Source organism: Sebastes umbrosus, chromosome 6 (genome assembly GCF_015220745.1).
Source record: "Sebastes umbrosus isolate fSebUmb1 chromosome 6, fSebUmb1.pri, whole genome shotgun sequence".
Lineage (NCBI taxonomy): Eukaryota > Metazoa > Chordata > Actinopteri > Perciformes > Sebastidae > Sebastes > Sebastes umbrosus.
In genome coordinates, this window is record NC_051274.1 from 15,728,789 (window position 1) to 15,743,668 (window position 14,880).

A 14,880-nucleotide genomic window follows, 5' to 3' on the forward strand; every position below is an offset into this window, starting at 1 on the left:
TTATGGCTTGTTTAATTGATACGCTGTGATTTTAAATTGTTGTTTGTATTATTTTTATTTTTTATTGCTATGTTGTTAGTGTGGACCCCAGGAAGACTCACAACCACCTTGTGGAAGCTAATAAGATCCAAATAAAGAATAAAGAAATCATTAATGTGTTATTGCTGATACGAGGTGCTGCCGTTTGTCTACAGTATGTTTCAACTGAGCTTGACAGGAGGTACGGATAAAGAAGACTCTGTGACATCACAGCATCAACGGTGTGACCTCGGAGCGGGAGGCGGAGGGGCAGCCAATCAGACGAAGCCCGCTCGGCCGGCCCGCTGCTCCACACCAAGGTGACGAGGTGGGGGTAGCAGACCTTGGAGCGCTCTCCCGCTATCCTGAGATGAGTGATGCTGCTGCTAGTGACACTGGAGAGAGGAGATGGCGGTGTGTGTGTGTGTGTGTGTATGTGTGTATATACGTGTGTGTATGTGGAGTGATATAGGAGGTGTGGCAGCTGAGGGGACGGCAGGACGGGAGTGAATTAAGTTGAGGAGGTGGTCACGTAACAGCCGGGTTCAGGCAGAGTTGAAGCCACTCGCTCGCTGTGCTGCAGCTGGTAACGTTTACCTCAACTCCTACCCCATAAATGTTTGTGTGAGCGTGTGTGTGTGTGCACACGGGCACCTAAAGGATACACATAAACTAGGTCTGAATTTTTACAATGGAAAATAAGTAAAAAAACAGAGCTCCCCTTCTTAGACACTCACACCCCTCTGAGGACCCCTTTAATAAGCATCTATTACCTTACAGCTAGAAGAAACGTGAAACTAACCCCCTCCTCACCCTAAAACCCAGCTCTCCTCTGCTCGGGGCTCACAAAAAGGTGACAGCATTTTTCTTACTCTCTTTTAAACAACGGTACACACACGTCGGCTCTAAACCATCACGTCACTGACCACAGAAAGCGACACGATTCCTCACTGTTCTCCCTGAAAAGTTGTTTTTCGAAAATCCTGCTGAACTCTGTGTGCACCCTGCGAAGAACAAAAAGAGAAAAACAGAAGCAGAAGAAGAAAACCACCCTCCATATTAGGCACCAGCATGTTGTCTTAACACGATTTTGTGGCAGATTCAGGAATATGTAGGCATGTGCTTATGCGTAACCCTTGTTGACGGTGGTCTTCTGCTATCTCGTCTTCATGTGTTTGCAGAAATGCACTAATATTCCTGTTTACACGCAGCCATGCACACTCCGAATAACGTAACCAGTTGCGGACTTATTCGACCGTGTGGACACAGCCTCCCTTTTTATTCCTTCAACCACCTTCTTGAAAAGGTTGGCGTTGCGATATTTGCGCATATCCAAAAACATGTTGATATCCAACTCTCTCATAATGTTTAGAAGTAGGTGTGTTTCTCATTCCTACCAGAAATGTGGGCTTTTCTTTTGGGCATGCATCTCTGCAAACTGTCGGCTAGTTGGACGTAAACAGGCAAAAGGCTGCGTGTCGCAAGCTGCCCTAAAAACCCCAATTTGAGACGTATATTCTGAATGTATACACGTCCAAATAATGCTCCTGATACCTGAATAATATCAGCATATCCCACATGTCTTAATTGGACATTGCTCCACTCGGAATAAGGCCTTATTGAGATTATCCAAACGGAATATGCTGTTTATATGACCCGTATCAAATTCTAAATATTTAGGTCTGTCCCGAATACCATGTTTTGGACTTCGAAGCTTCGGTGAACAATATTCTAAGCTATTTGAGGCTTCTGGACAGTGCCACTACCGCACTACTGTCCACACACACACCTCTACACATAACAAATAGCGTTATCTGTCTGAGAATAACTAATAATAATGAATGTTGAATAATGAATAATGTTGTGGGATTGTTCCTTATTTCATGGGCTATTTTGGGATTTATACTATGACTATTACATACTTATATATTAACAGTCTTAAAATAGAATTATGTTGTTTCTGTTATAGCTTTGAAGCTTCAATTCAGCCCTGGGAGTATTGCCATATTCAGAATAATAGTGGAATATAAGTGTGCATGTAAACGTCACTGTGAGTGAGGCTTCTTACTACTTCTTCCACTGTGTGATTTCTGATGCTCTCAGTTAAAAGTTGACAATCATTAGAGAAATTAGGTTGTCAATTCAAAACAATGGCCTTAAACCAGACTAGAGATACTTACTGCTGATTTAGAGCTTTGGCGACCAAAAAACAGCCTGCGTCTAAAATTTAGGACTGAATTCTCACATTGCCACGGCTTCTACGAAAACCTAAAAATGACTGATTAAGCCACTTTTCTAAAAACTTTCTTTTCATCCCAACAATGTTATGTGCTTCTCTGATTAATTACTTCAAAGTGAACATAACAATGGGATCGATCAATCATCGCCACTTCATTAGATCCCAACTCATCCTGTCTCGTAAGACATTATGAGGAGATTTTATAGAGGATATTTCAACTAACCTCTACTTAAGAGTTAAGAAGTGTTTCTATCAAAGGTACTCAAGTAACTTTTACTGGCAATTTTCTGTGGCTTTTCAGGGTTTTCTTTACTTGCTTTTCTTAACTGTCATTTCAGAATTATTTACGTAATATTTACATAATGTTTCATCTACCTTTAACATCACTGCTCCTGTATGCATTTGTTTTACTATGGGCTTCATTTTATTAAATAAGCCTGTTTTGAAAGAAGGCTCTGTGTTGTACCACATCTGCTCCTAACGTTATCAAACCGTCATTCTTTTTCTGGCAGCAATGTTCAGCCATGTCTGCTGCCCCAATACTGTTAATGTCACAATAAGACAAATGTTAATCACATTAGGATATGTCGGTATTACCACAAATGACATGATTTGGTGCACCACGACTGATGACATGTCTCTACTTGCATATTTTTAGCCATGCTAGCAGTGTGGCTGTAGCAATGTCTATCGGTCCACCACTTTGGCTGCAATATCTCAACATCATCAGATGGAGTACCATGACATTCACGGTCCCCAGAAGATGAACCCCACTGACTGGCATGCTAACACGCTAAACTAAGATGGTGAACATGGTAAACATTACACCTGCTTTACATAAGCAAGTTAGAACAGTCATTGTGAGCATGTAGCCACGCTAGTATTAGCATTTAGCAGAGCGTGGCTGTAGATCATAGACTGTATATAAAGATGGACGACATGACAGATCCCCTATAGTGAAGCCAAAACATCTTGATCGCCCCCTGGTGGCTGGCTGCAGTATAGGTCATAAAGCCCGTATCCTTAGTGGATGGGACATGGGCCAAACTAAAAAGTCAAAGTACACGTAAAATAATTTTTCCCCAAAAGATGGTTTCTGTCATTTTAGGTAGTTCTTATCACGCTGATGTATGTTCAAGGGTTCATTTTCTTTTTCTGATAAGTTGGGTTATTTGATGCTATAAAAAGGGGGTGAGACGTCATGATTGGCAGCTGTGACTCTCTCTCGCTGACAAGCTGTGGTCGTGCTCGGCTCGCGATTGGTTGAGGTGGGTGACCTCGATACCGCGGCTCAACCACCCGATCACTACTACGTAGATTCTGGCTCCAAATTACGTCAAAATCTCAAGATGGCAGCTGCCGTATCCGGGATATTTTGGCTTCACTTTTGTACAGTGGGAGGAAGTGGAGACGCGTCGTCCATCTTTATATACAGTCTATGATGAAGACTCGTAGACTTGTTTCCTCCATTTACTCCGTAGGGCATTCACTAGGTATTCATCGCACAATGACATGCCCCTTCTGACACAGATTGCAACAAAGATGTTATTTGACCCAATTTCGCACAGTAACATGCAATGAACCTGCAAGACTGCTGCTATCACACAATGTATTGGTGTCTTTAGAGGGACAATGTGTGCTGTGCTGAGTCCAGTCAGCGCCGGCAAACATGCAGCAGAGCCCCCGAGGGATGCTGCAGGAGAGGAGAGGAGAGGAGAGAAGAGGAGAGGAGAGGAGAGGAGAGGAGGTGGAAGAAGCCCCAGGTAGCCTCACAGCAATGCACCATTAGAGAAAGGAAAACACAAAGCCAAGCTCTGCTGCTCGCTTCTTCTCCAGACACCGTATCGCTCTCTCTCTCTCCCACTGACCAGCTAAATATTTTATCAGCTGGCAAAAGAACCTACAAGCCCCAAGGCCAGAGGTTCTTTTTTGTTTGTTTCTTTATTGAAGAAGGTAAGTGTGTGTGTATCTATGTCTATGTGTGTGTGTTTGTGTGTGTGTGTGTGTGTGTGTGTGTGTTGGGAGGGGGGGGGTGTTGAGTTTGTTCACCGACCACAACGTCACAGAAGTGCTTTTGATTGGTCACTTTGAAGTAGTTTTTCTGTTTCTCTTCTTCTCTCCCTCTCTCTCTCTCTCCCTCTCTCTCTCTCTCTCTCTCTCCGTGTGCATCCTATGTGCAGCACGCTGCTCAGTTCAGAGCTGGATGAACGACCTTGAGCAGGCGCACAGGGCTGTGTTGCCATGGCAACGAAGCCTCGCGCAACCAGTAACAGCTGGATGCAACAGCACTCCCTGAATTTTAGCGGGAGTCGCCACGTTAATAAAACGACTCTCCACGTCTCCTCCCCCCTCCTCTCTTTCTCACTATCTGTCCCCCCTCCTTCATCTCTCTCTCTCTCTCTCTCTCTCCATCGCTCTCACAGACACGTCTACCTGTACTAACACAAAAGAAAGCCATGGCTGTACAAAGACATCATGTTTGATATTAACACATAAACTTGCTTAGCCTGAGTGTTATGATTCAGACGTAAAGGACATACAGTCCTGGGCACCAGCAGCGAACTGCACGTACCTTGAGGAAGAAACACAACGAAGAAGACAAAGACTAGAGGAGGAGAAAAGCCGGAAATCAAGAGTGAACCACAAGTAACAAAACAAAACACAGAACAGGGAGAAACGCACCGAGATGGGCACTTGACATTCCTCTCACAGAAGAAAAAGCTCTCAGAAAAATAAAGCAGCGGAGGACATGAGCTGCACGGAGACATTCTGGGGAAAGAAAGGAAACAGAAACTGAGGAAACACAGTCGGCTCATCCCTCCAACTCGGTTTGATATTTAGTTATTCCATCACAGAAAAATGTAGAAAACTACTTTTTAGCTCCTTAACTTTATCCCTGAAAAATGTATAAACCCAAAATACATTTTTCTACTGTAATAACAAAACCAAGATCTAAACTGGATTTCCTAGCACGTCAAATAGCAGAAATTAGTGACGCAACTCTTAGATCAATTTCAGACCGAAGCAAGGACATGACCCATGTTTGCTGTTAGTCTGAATGGGTCGCCTGTTAAGTGACCTAGTTTCACGACTCGCTCTAGATCAGTGTTTAACACAGGGCTGAATAGACCAGAACAATACAAACATTACCTCGATAATAATAAAATATAGCAATTTATACATTTTAAGAATTATTTTTATCATCTGTAAAGTAAAAAAAGGTGAGAAATGCCCATCATTAGTCCAAGATGATATCTTCAAATTGCTTGTTTTGATTGACTAACAGTCTAAAACACAAAGATATTGAATTTACAATCATATAAAAAAGACAAAAGCATTTTATTTGAGAAGCTGAAGCCACTGGATTAATTGCGTTAAACAATTATTTTTTTAATAAAAATAGTTGTTGATTAATTTCACATATATCCCTGCATGTCATGTGTAATACAAAATCAGCTGTTTGCCGATTGGTTGGTTAAACCTACATGTCATTTGTTGTTGTAGCTGTCGTCACTTCCATTTATTGAAAAGTGTGACATTAATAAATTTAGGTCAGTGAGAGATTCATAATGTTGGTAATTCAATGAATTTGGGTTACTGTCCAGCTTTATGTTTGAAACTCTTGGTGTGTTTAATAACTTCAGGGTCACCAAAGAGTTACTAAACAATTAGTGTAACCATGTACCTGGTTTAAGTGCAACCCTTTTTGCATGTCGTTCCCCATCTCACTCCCTCTGTGAGGTGGAGGTTGGCCCCCAATTCTTATCTTTTCTGCAGTAAATTCAACTTAAATCTTACAAATATGCAAACATGATTGCAGAAAGTGAGTTGTTTCAAATGATTGAATTTATTTTCTTAAAAAAAAACAGTCTTCTATTTAGACTCTCAAATGTAAAGAAGGAGATTTATTCAAGCTCTGATATGAATCTGAAGTATAGCGGTGTGTGTAACTACACTTGGTGTCATACACATGGTTTGTGTATGTGTCACAAATCTTACTTTCATATCTTTCTTGTCACAAACTGTAGCTTCCATTTAACAACAATTTCTTCTATAATTCTTAGTGACATCACTCGTGAAATGTTTCACTTCATATTTTCTGCCTATTTCCTCACATAGCATAAACCAATAAAAATGCAAATTGGAGCGGAGAACGCTTATTTATGCTTTAAGTCATTCCATTCTTAATAACCGTTTGGCTATAGCCACTTAAGTGTCATCTCTCTGCTAGTCCATCAGCTGTTGACAGATGAGAAATGAGTCAATCTCCCTACAATTCTTTTAAACTGTTACTGTTGTAATGATCCTTTAGGGCTCTGTTTTCCTTTCACACAGAAATTCTGACTTGGGTTTCCCTGGCTGTAGGGATGAGTTGGTTTTGGGTGTGTTGTGTTTTCATAGTAGAACTCAAACCCTAACCCTGGAGGGTAAGGTGCCATTAGAATATGAGTGTAGAAAAAACTAAGACAAAATACATGGATTCCTACAGCTTAAGGCAAGTTAGATTTAAGGCTTTTTCAGCCTCAGAATGAAATTTAAGACTTTACCACAACCAAAATTTCACTTGCTGATGTTGTCGGCTGTCTGTTGGAACTGCATACAAACATGTGGGCAATTTCAGAGTCCAGGAAAATTGCGCAGAATAAGTCTTATACACCCTCATTTGACTTGTATGATTGGTGTTTTGTCACCGTGTCACATTTTAAATTACAGAAAAGAAGCCATTCTTAAAATCCTACTTCCCATGTCACAGCATTTTAAGACTTTTTAAAGATTAATTCAAGACATTTTAATACCAATTAAGGCCTTTTTTTTAAGAGTAATTAACTCAATGTCTTTTAAGACTTTTTAAGGATCCGCAGGAACCCTGATGTTTATCCAGATAGAAGAAAAAATGCTGCCCTAATCGATATTTTTTATGGGTCAGAGGACTCCAGTATGTGTAATGTAAAAGGGGTTGCATGTAGTGACAAACACACGGTTGGCATCTTTCAACTCATTGTTTTTGTTTTATGACCCAACCTTACTGTTTGGATTTGTGTCGAAGTCACACCAGAGCAGCGGCGAAGTATGGCCTGCGGCGAGCTGCCATGCAATGTCTATGGAAAGTGGCGACGGCCGCTCCCGAGCTCAGCGAGCTGCGGCCGTTTGATTCTGCTGCGCAGTGCGGCCAAACTAAAGTTGGGAAAGATTTAACTTTTAGCTGCGAAGTGCGGCCAGAGAGGACCTGTAGCCAATCGGTACATAGATCCTGTGACTCCTGTGACATGTTAACCTATGTTACAAAGAATTTCTTCTCACCTAAAACACATAAACACGCCTCCCGACCGCAGAAAAATTTAATTGAACATGAGGCCAAAAAAAAGTCTAGTTGAAGTTGCAATGTTAGCAGTCATAACCACCAGTAAGAACTCAGCATATGTAAAGTCTTTTTCAAATGGTTTATTTTGGATTGCTCTGTAAAAGAAAAGATATTGCAGGTCACGTTGACACTGAGAAATTACGTGTGGCACCAACATTACTTCCTGCATCGTCTTGCCTCATGAAAGCACTTCAGCTTCCGGCACAACCACTACAGCATCGACTCCAACACACACAGCACGCACACACACCACTACTCACAATCAGATCAGCAACACACACAAATGAATAAACAAAGCAAGTTACATTTGTATTATTTGAAGTATCATTTGTTTTTTTGAGTGTAAAATATAATACAAATACTTATGAGGGCGCTTATAGAGAGAAGGGAAAGCTATTTATAACAAAAGAATCAACAAGTAATTAAGATCATCTTTACCACTTGAGGATAAATTTACATCTCTGATGTTAAATAAAACTCGAAGCTTTCAAGAGACACTCTGTGAAGGACTTTCATTGATAGTTAAGTGGAGAGTGGCCTTATGAGCCTTGAAAGCAGCCAGGATGTTTGTTTTAACGGGATGTGGGTAGTATTTCTGGTTTCAAACTGTTAGCTGAACGATAAAATAAGAGCTCATTTGGGTGTCAAAGCTAAAGCCAACACATAAATCCCCTGCCTATCTCCAATTCATTATCAGAGGGGCAGCAGCAAAAAGTGTCTCTTGATCACTTTGCAGGCGGGAATGCTGGCTCTGTGCTTTCTGGCTTCAGAAGAGAGCCATACATGTTGGCAGATATTGACCTGACGTGTGCAAAATCACACAAGTGACACATTAGAATTGCATGTTTTTGTGTTTCCCCTTTAGGCTTATAGAGGACGGATATGGTGATCCAAGCACATCACTAACTACAGTAAGTAGTGGTGTTAGTGGTGTTAGTTTGTGGTGTTGCAGGTTACATTAGAAAAATCCTGTTTGAAGACCAGCACATCCGGTGTATGTGTATGTTCTCAGAGTTTAGGCTAACGTTAGCCGCTCTGTCCTACTCTTTATTGGATTTGGGGAAGTTCACACTCAAACCAAGCCAGCATTACCCGAGATAGCGCTACGTTTGTTTCATGTTACATTTAACACATCGATGAATCCTCATCCTAGAAGCATTTTGTCTTCTTGTTACGTCACAAATGAAAACATACTGTTAGAAAACGGTTATAATTATAATAACATATATATATATATATATATATATAAATACGGTTATGTTAGATCAAAATAAATGTGTGATCTTACATTTTTCCTCATCACACTTTTAAGACTGACTAGCTCTTCGCCGCAATACAAGAATGTTGTTTATTTCCACGTCTACTACATGGATCTTCAACTGGTGAGGATGCTGATGTTTTTGTGCAGGACGTGCAGCTTTAGCCTCAGGCTTTTAGCATTATTTCATCTATGTAGCCATCAAGTGCATATTTAAGATCAGAAATTGAACTCAAGGACCCATTGTTTCAAAAGTGACTATTTATATATAGATTACATTTTATATTACTTCTGAATGGTAAATCTCCCCCATTCTCACAGTAAACTGCACACAAAGAACGTATATAGCCAAGAAGTGGAAGTCAATTGTTCGTTCTATTGCAACATAAGTGCCCAGCAGCAAAGCTACGCTTCTGCCATTTTGGACTGAAAGCGATTACCGGACGCCAGTAAAACGTCCGCCTCAAAAGTGCCGTAAAAAAGTAAAACAAAATTATTTCTATTCAATTGTCATATTCTACCAAAAGGGCCTGTCTTGATCAGTAAAATATTATAAATATAATAAGCGTTTTCAGTCCAAAATGGCAGCACCGGCTGTTGACAAAAAAAAACACCGGAGTTTCTGTTCTAATGGAAGGCTCGACAGCAATAGCAATGGTAACTAAGGGGGCGGGGCTTAGCGAACAGTCATTAGCAGTCTTGTTTACTTGTTCTTTAATCAGACATGTCTTTATTTAAATCAGAATTTCATCAATTTTATAATTTATTATATTCAGGAAAAGTCAATGAATTCGATTTTGATGTTTGTGTTTATTTTATTGAATTTAACATTTATTTTTTATAGAAATCAAGTCTCTATTCTTCAAAGCAAGGTATTGGAAAAACTATTGTTTTGGTACAGATGTCGAAATTCAAATGCCATATTGTCAATAGTATCAAAAGATACCGACCCAGCCCTCATCATCTGGGACAAACCTAGTAAGACCGCATCAAGTCATGCGGGGGGGGGGGGATCTACCGTTCTGACTAGAGATTTTTTTTTTTTAAAGAAGAAAAAAAGACCCCTCCTCCACAGAGTGAAATCAATGAGAGCTGGTGAAGATTAATTCCTGTTAAACACATCCTGACACATGGGAGAGGGGCCCCAACAACAACAGACAGGACAACCGTTCACTTCACTTCACTGCAGTTGGGAGAGGCAAGCCAGAGGACAGCGAGGGACATACCACAGAGAGACGAGAGGGCAAAGAATGTGGTCCGTTTGAGTCAGAGAACTTCCTGATTCCACAAAAGAGGTGAAAATGACCGAGCAGAGTCGAGCAGGGCAGAAAACAACATCAAGAAAAGACACAAAAGACAAATATGCCAGGTAGAATTCCAGCAAAAGGCTCCACCTGAGCGCCCCTCCCCTTACGGGACACACCCCCCTCCACACACACACACATACACACACAGAGCTTCCCATGCTCCCAGGCTGGCGTGCGATGCCCTGCCTCCCTCCCCGCTAAGCCTCGTGAGCCCTGCCCCCAGCGCCTGACCCAGTCGCCAGCATCCATCCCCTGCTAACCTCTGTCCCCTTTTTCCAATTCAGCAAACATCGTGCATCACTGTCACCCTCCTCCTCCTCCTCCTCCTCCTCCTCCTCGTTCATGCATTCATCCCACCATCCGCTTAGCGAAGACCCCCTCACGGGTCCAAGCAGCTTGCCCACCCCCCTCCCCGGTCCATGTTCCCCTCGATTCCTTGTGAGCAGGTTGTAGGCGCGTGTCGGTCTGCACGTGTGCAGAGACTCGGAGCCAGAGTTGACTGTAAATCTGTCAGGAGAGGGTTGCCATGGAACGAGGCGAGGGCTTCCCGTCGCCACACCCATCCACATGGGCAGCAGACAGACAGTTCAGCCGTAGAGCTGAAACGGTCAGTCGATTAAACGATGATATGAATCGCCAACAATTTTGATTTATTGTTTAATCCCTTATCAAGCAGGTGGCTGGTTAAATCCTCACTCATGAGTTGACAAACTATGAAATCAATTGAAAGCAGAAAGAACAATGAGACAAGAACCTAATATCACTGCCACAACATTTTCTTAGAGGAGTGCATACAAAACAGGGCTGTCCCGAATACCATTTTTTGGGCTACGAAGCTTCGGTGAGAAATATTCTAAGGTATTTGAAGCTTCGACGGCACAGCGCAGCAGGCTGACATGTTCTTCTGTCTGTCTCCATCTCCCTCGTTTCAGAGCCCGGGACAGTGCTGCTGCCTCACTACTGTACACACACCTCTACACATGATAAACAGCGATGTTGATAATGAGCAATGTTGTGGGATTATTCCTCATTTCATGGGCTATTTGGGGATTTATACATTATTATTACATGCTTATTATACTTAGTATATATTCAAAAATTAAATTTAAAAAACGAAGCACTCGAATAGTGATTTGGAGGTCGATTACGATGGCAACGGTCGAAGCATTCGGGTCAGCCCTACAAAACAGAGCAGTAGATTGAACAGAATAGGCAAGACGCGGTAAATTCTTCACCATGTTCTTAATGTTTCTTAGGGACTTTTCGATTGTAAACCTTTCAGAAGAAAGTAGAAGAGTAACCATTTTTTGTGTGTGCTTGTCATTTTCAGACAAGAGGACGCTTGTTAATGTCATTCATCAATCAAAAAACAAACAATTCTCTGGTTGCAGTCTCTCAAATGTGAGTATGTGCTGCTCGTCTCTGATTTATATAACAATAAATTGAACATCTCTGTTTTTTTTGGACTGTTGGTCGGACAAAATACGACGTTTGAAGATGTCAGCGTGGACTCTGGGAAGCTGAGATGGACATTTTTTAAGAATTTTTTTCACATTTCAAAAGAAAAATCGATAATGATAATGAAGATAATCATTATTTACAGCCTTATTCAGCCACAAAGTCAACAGATCTAAATCCAAACCTCAGTGTAATTAACTCGACCTCACATCGCTCACCTGTCCACACTGACACAGACACAACCATCTGCATGGCTTCCCTTTCAACTCCTGTTTACACACTGAAGAAGAAGAGTGGACCACTATTATCCAGTGTGAGCAGGTATTATTGTAGAGAGGGGGCTCTGGTGTCATGCTCAAGGACACACACACACCAACACTGACTGGTTGTTTGAGGGATCAAACCGCGGACCTTCAGGGTTACAGGACAGTGTGTGTGTGTGTGTGTGTGTGTGCGCACACACAGGGCCACGCTGCTGCCCCCTGCAGATATACAGTGGGACACATTATTAGAAAGGAAGAAGCAGATGACAGGAGGAGGTGAACATTCACTCTTTCACCTCACACACATTTATAGGCAATGCATGCCTCATACAGTGACATGGAGACATACAGTAGAGTCACTTTATATCGTCTGTGGAACAAACTGCCTCTCCACATCAGATCTGATCCCTCTGCAGAGTCTTTCAAAGCACAGCTCAAGACCCACCTCTTTTCTTTTGGCTTTTGAATGTACTTGAATTGTGATTACTAATTGGCCTTTTATAATGCTCATTATAACAGGCTTTTACTCATGGATTTTATCTTGGTCTCTGTCTGTGGATGTGTGAAATTTTGTTGTCTGCTCTGTTGACCTGTTTTTATTCTGCATATGTCTGTAAAGCACTTTGGTCAGCTCATGTTGTTTTAAATGTGCTATAGAAATATTTTTTAAAAAAATACAATTTAATGTGTTTTGTATGTTATTACGCTATGTATTTATTTTGCATTTGTTTTATGTTGTGGCATCTGAAACTTTAATGTATGTTTAAATGCTGCTGTCTTGGCCAGGTCTCTCTTGCAAAAGAGAATCTTAATCTCAATGAGTACTACCTGGTTAATTAAGGTTAAATAAAAAAATAAAAAAATAAAAATTTGACTTGACTTGACTTGACTATATCTCTCAGCAGCAGTAAGGACCAGAGCTGGGGTGACTGACAAGACAGTCAGCATCGTCTGCCTCTTCACGCATGGCATTTTTGTAGTAACAAAACCATCAAAATACACCATCAGCCTCTTTAAAACATGACATTTGTGAACATTCACTCTTTCACCTCACACATTTATAGGCAATGCATGCCTCATTCAGTGACATGGAGACATATACAGTAGAGTCACTTTTTTATCACTCAGCAGCAGTAAGGACAGACAATCTGCATCGTCTGCCTCTTCTGGCATGTTTATAGCAAGAAAACCATCAAAATGCACAATCAGCCTCTTTAAAACATGACATTTGTCTGCATGCACTTGATCCAACACACATTTGGTCTCCTCATGGTGCGTCAGGCTCAGCTGTTGGACAGTTTCCTACCTACTATAGCAGACAGAAAATAGTAAATCTGCTTTTGTGTGTGTTTAAATGAGTGATCAAGTGTGTGTGTGTGTGAAAAAAAACTTCCAGATGCTCTGTATCTATCTGGAAACACACACACCAGCTTGTGCGTAAAACTGTCCATGCAGCTCTGCGTAATCAAGTTAAGTTCACCAAAAATAATAATGTGCTCCACTCGGTTTTTGCAAACACAAATGCTGACAAACTTAACAGCACACTTCATCGCCTGTCACACCAACATGTTAGTAAATACTATCTTGCTGTCATGTAACTATAAATGTGCATGCACTGTGCACTGTGCCCTCCGCACCGCAGCGATGCCAGTATATTGTGCACTTCAGAGCAGAAGTCAGTACATTTCCGTCCTCTGTCGACATGCAAAAGTCGCATTGAATGATCTGAATGTGAGCAAACAACGAGCTTACCTTGTGTGGACGTATCTGCTCTCTTGCCTGGATCGATAATTTTCTTCTTTACACCATTAAACTCTCCGCCATCTTCGGCACTGTTTGTTTAAATGGGAAACACTCCCGAAGCCCAAGAAGCCAGTTCTGTAAGTTGAGGCTTCCCGGCGGGGGCTTCTGGGTAACGGAGTTCGTTGGAACGGAGCGTCGTGCGACAGGCTGCGTTGTGCAACCCGGATACGGACTACAAAAGCAGGCTCCTACCACCACCACCGCAGGGGGTGGAGGTATAGAGGTGGTGGAGGAGGTGGCTGAAACAGGCACTGTCTGTCTAGCAGCCTACAGACGGATGTCAGCGACGATACCAGAGAGAGAGAGAGATGACATGGTGTGCATTTTCAGTTTAAATGAAGAGCAAACACTGAATTGTTTGCTTCAGAGGCTAAAAAAAGGCACAATTTTGCAGACTTTCCACCAAAAGAAGGCGTTTGGCTGCAGGAGGGTGACACAGAAGAAGTAGGCAGCCTTTAAACTTTGGAGCAAATTAGGACGCAAAGGTCTTATCCTTATCTGATAACGATGAGGTGGTATAAATAAAAGTCTATATATGCCAGTGGGATTATAGTTCTATTTTAGCAGCTGTCAGACTCCACAACCAGTACTGCTCCCAGTAGACCACTTACACACCAACAAACTGACAATAACCTGATATTTTCAGGTGGAATTTCATTCATTCATACATTCATTTATTTATTCATTCATCATTCTCACGTTGCAATGTCATTTTCCACTTGTGCAATTTTGTTAATAGTCTGTTTATTGTCAATACTGTATATACTGCTCCTATTTTTATACTTCCTTCTATTTAAATGGATCATATTTTGTTATACTTTGTTTAGCTCTCTTTTTTTACTGTGTTAGCTGATGCATCTTGTTTTTTGCACTATCCCGTTTGCTGCTGTACACTGTAAATATCCCCACTGCGGGACTAATAAAGGAATAAAGTAGAGTAATGTAGCTACGTATAGTGGTAATCTATCTATCTATCTATCTATCTATCTATCTATCTAATATCTATTTATCTTTCTATCTAAGCAGTATTAACAGTATGGACAGTATGCATTGAATATGCTAAGATATATACACTATGAACAGTAAAAATGATAAAAGTCTATTAGTCTTTAAAATGAAGTTGAGTTGTCAATATTTAGCAAAATCCTGCAAAAAAAACTGTACAGCTCTTT

At 41.3% G+C, this 14,880-nt stretch overlaps 1 protein-coding gene across 2 annotated transcripts in view; it reads right to left on the reverse strand.

The window, feature by feature from the left end:
- Positions 1-13,779, reverse strand: part of LOC119489324 (nuclear receptor coactivator 3-like) — a 66,175-nt gene extending 52,396 nt beyond the window's left edge. For both annotated transcript variants that reach the window (XM_037771582.1, XM_037771581.1), the window contains exon 1: positions 13,658-13,779. The gene's annotated coding sequence lies outside the window, so the exon portion shown is untranslated. The remainder of the gene's footprint in view (positions 1-13,657) is intronic.
- Positions 13,780-14,880: the final 1,101 nt, after the last annotated feature.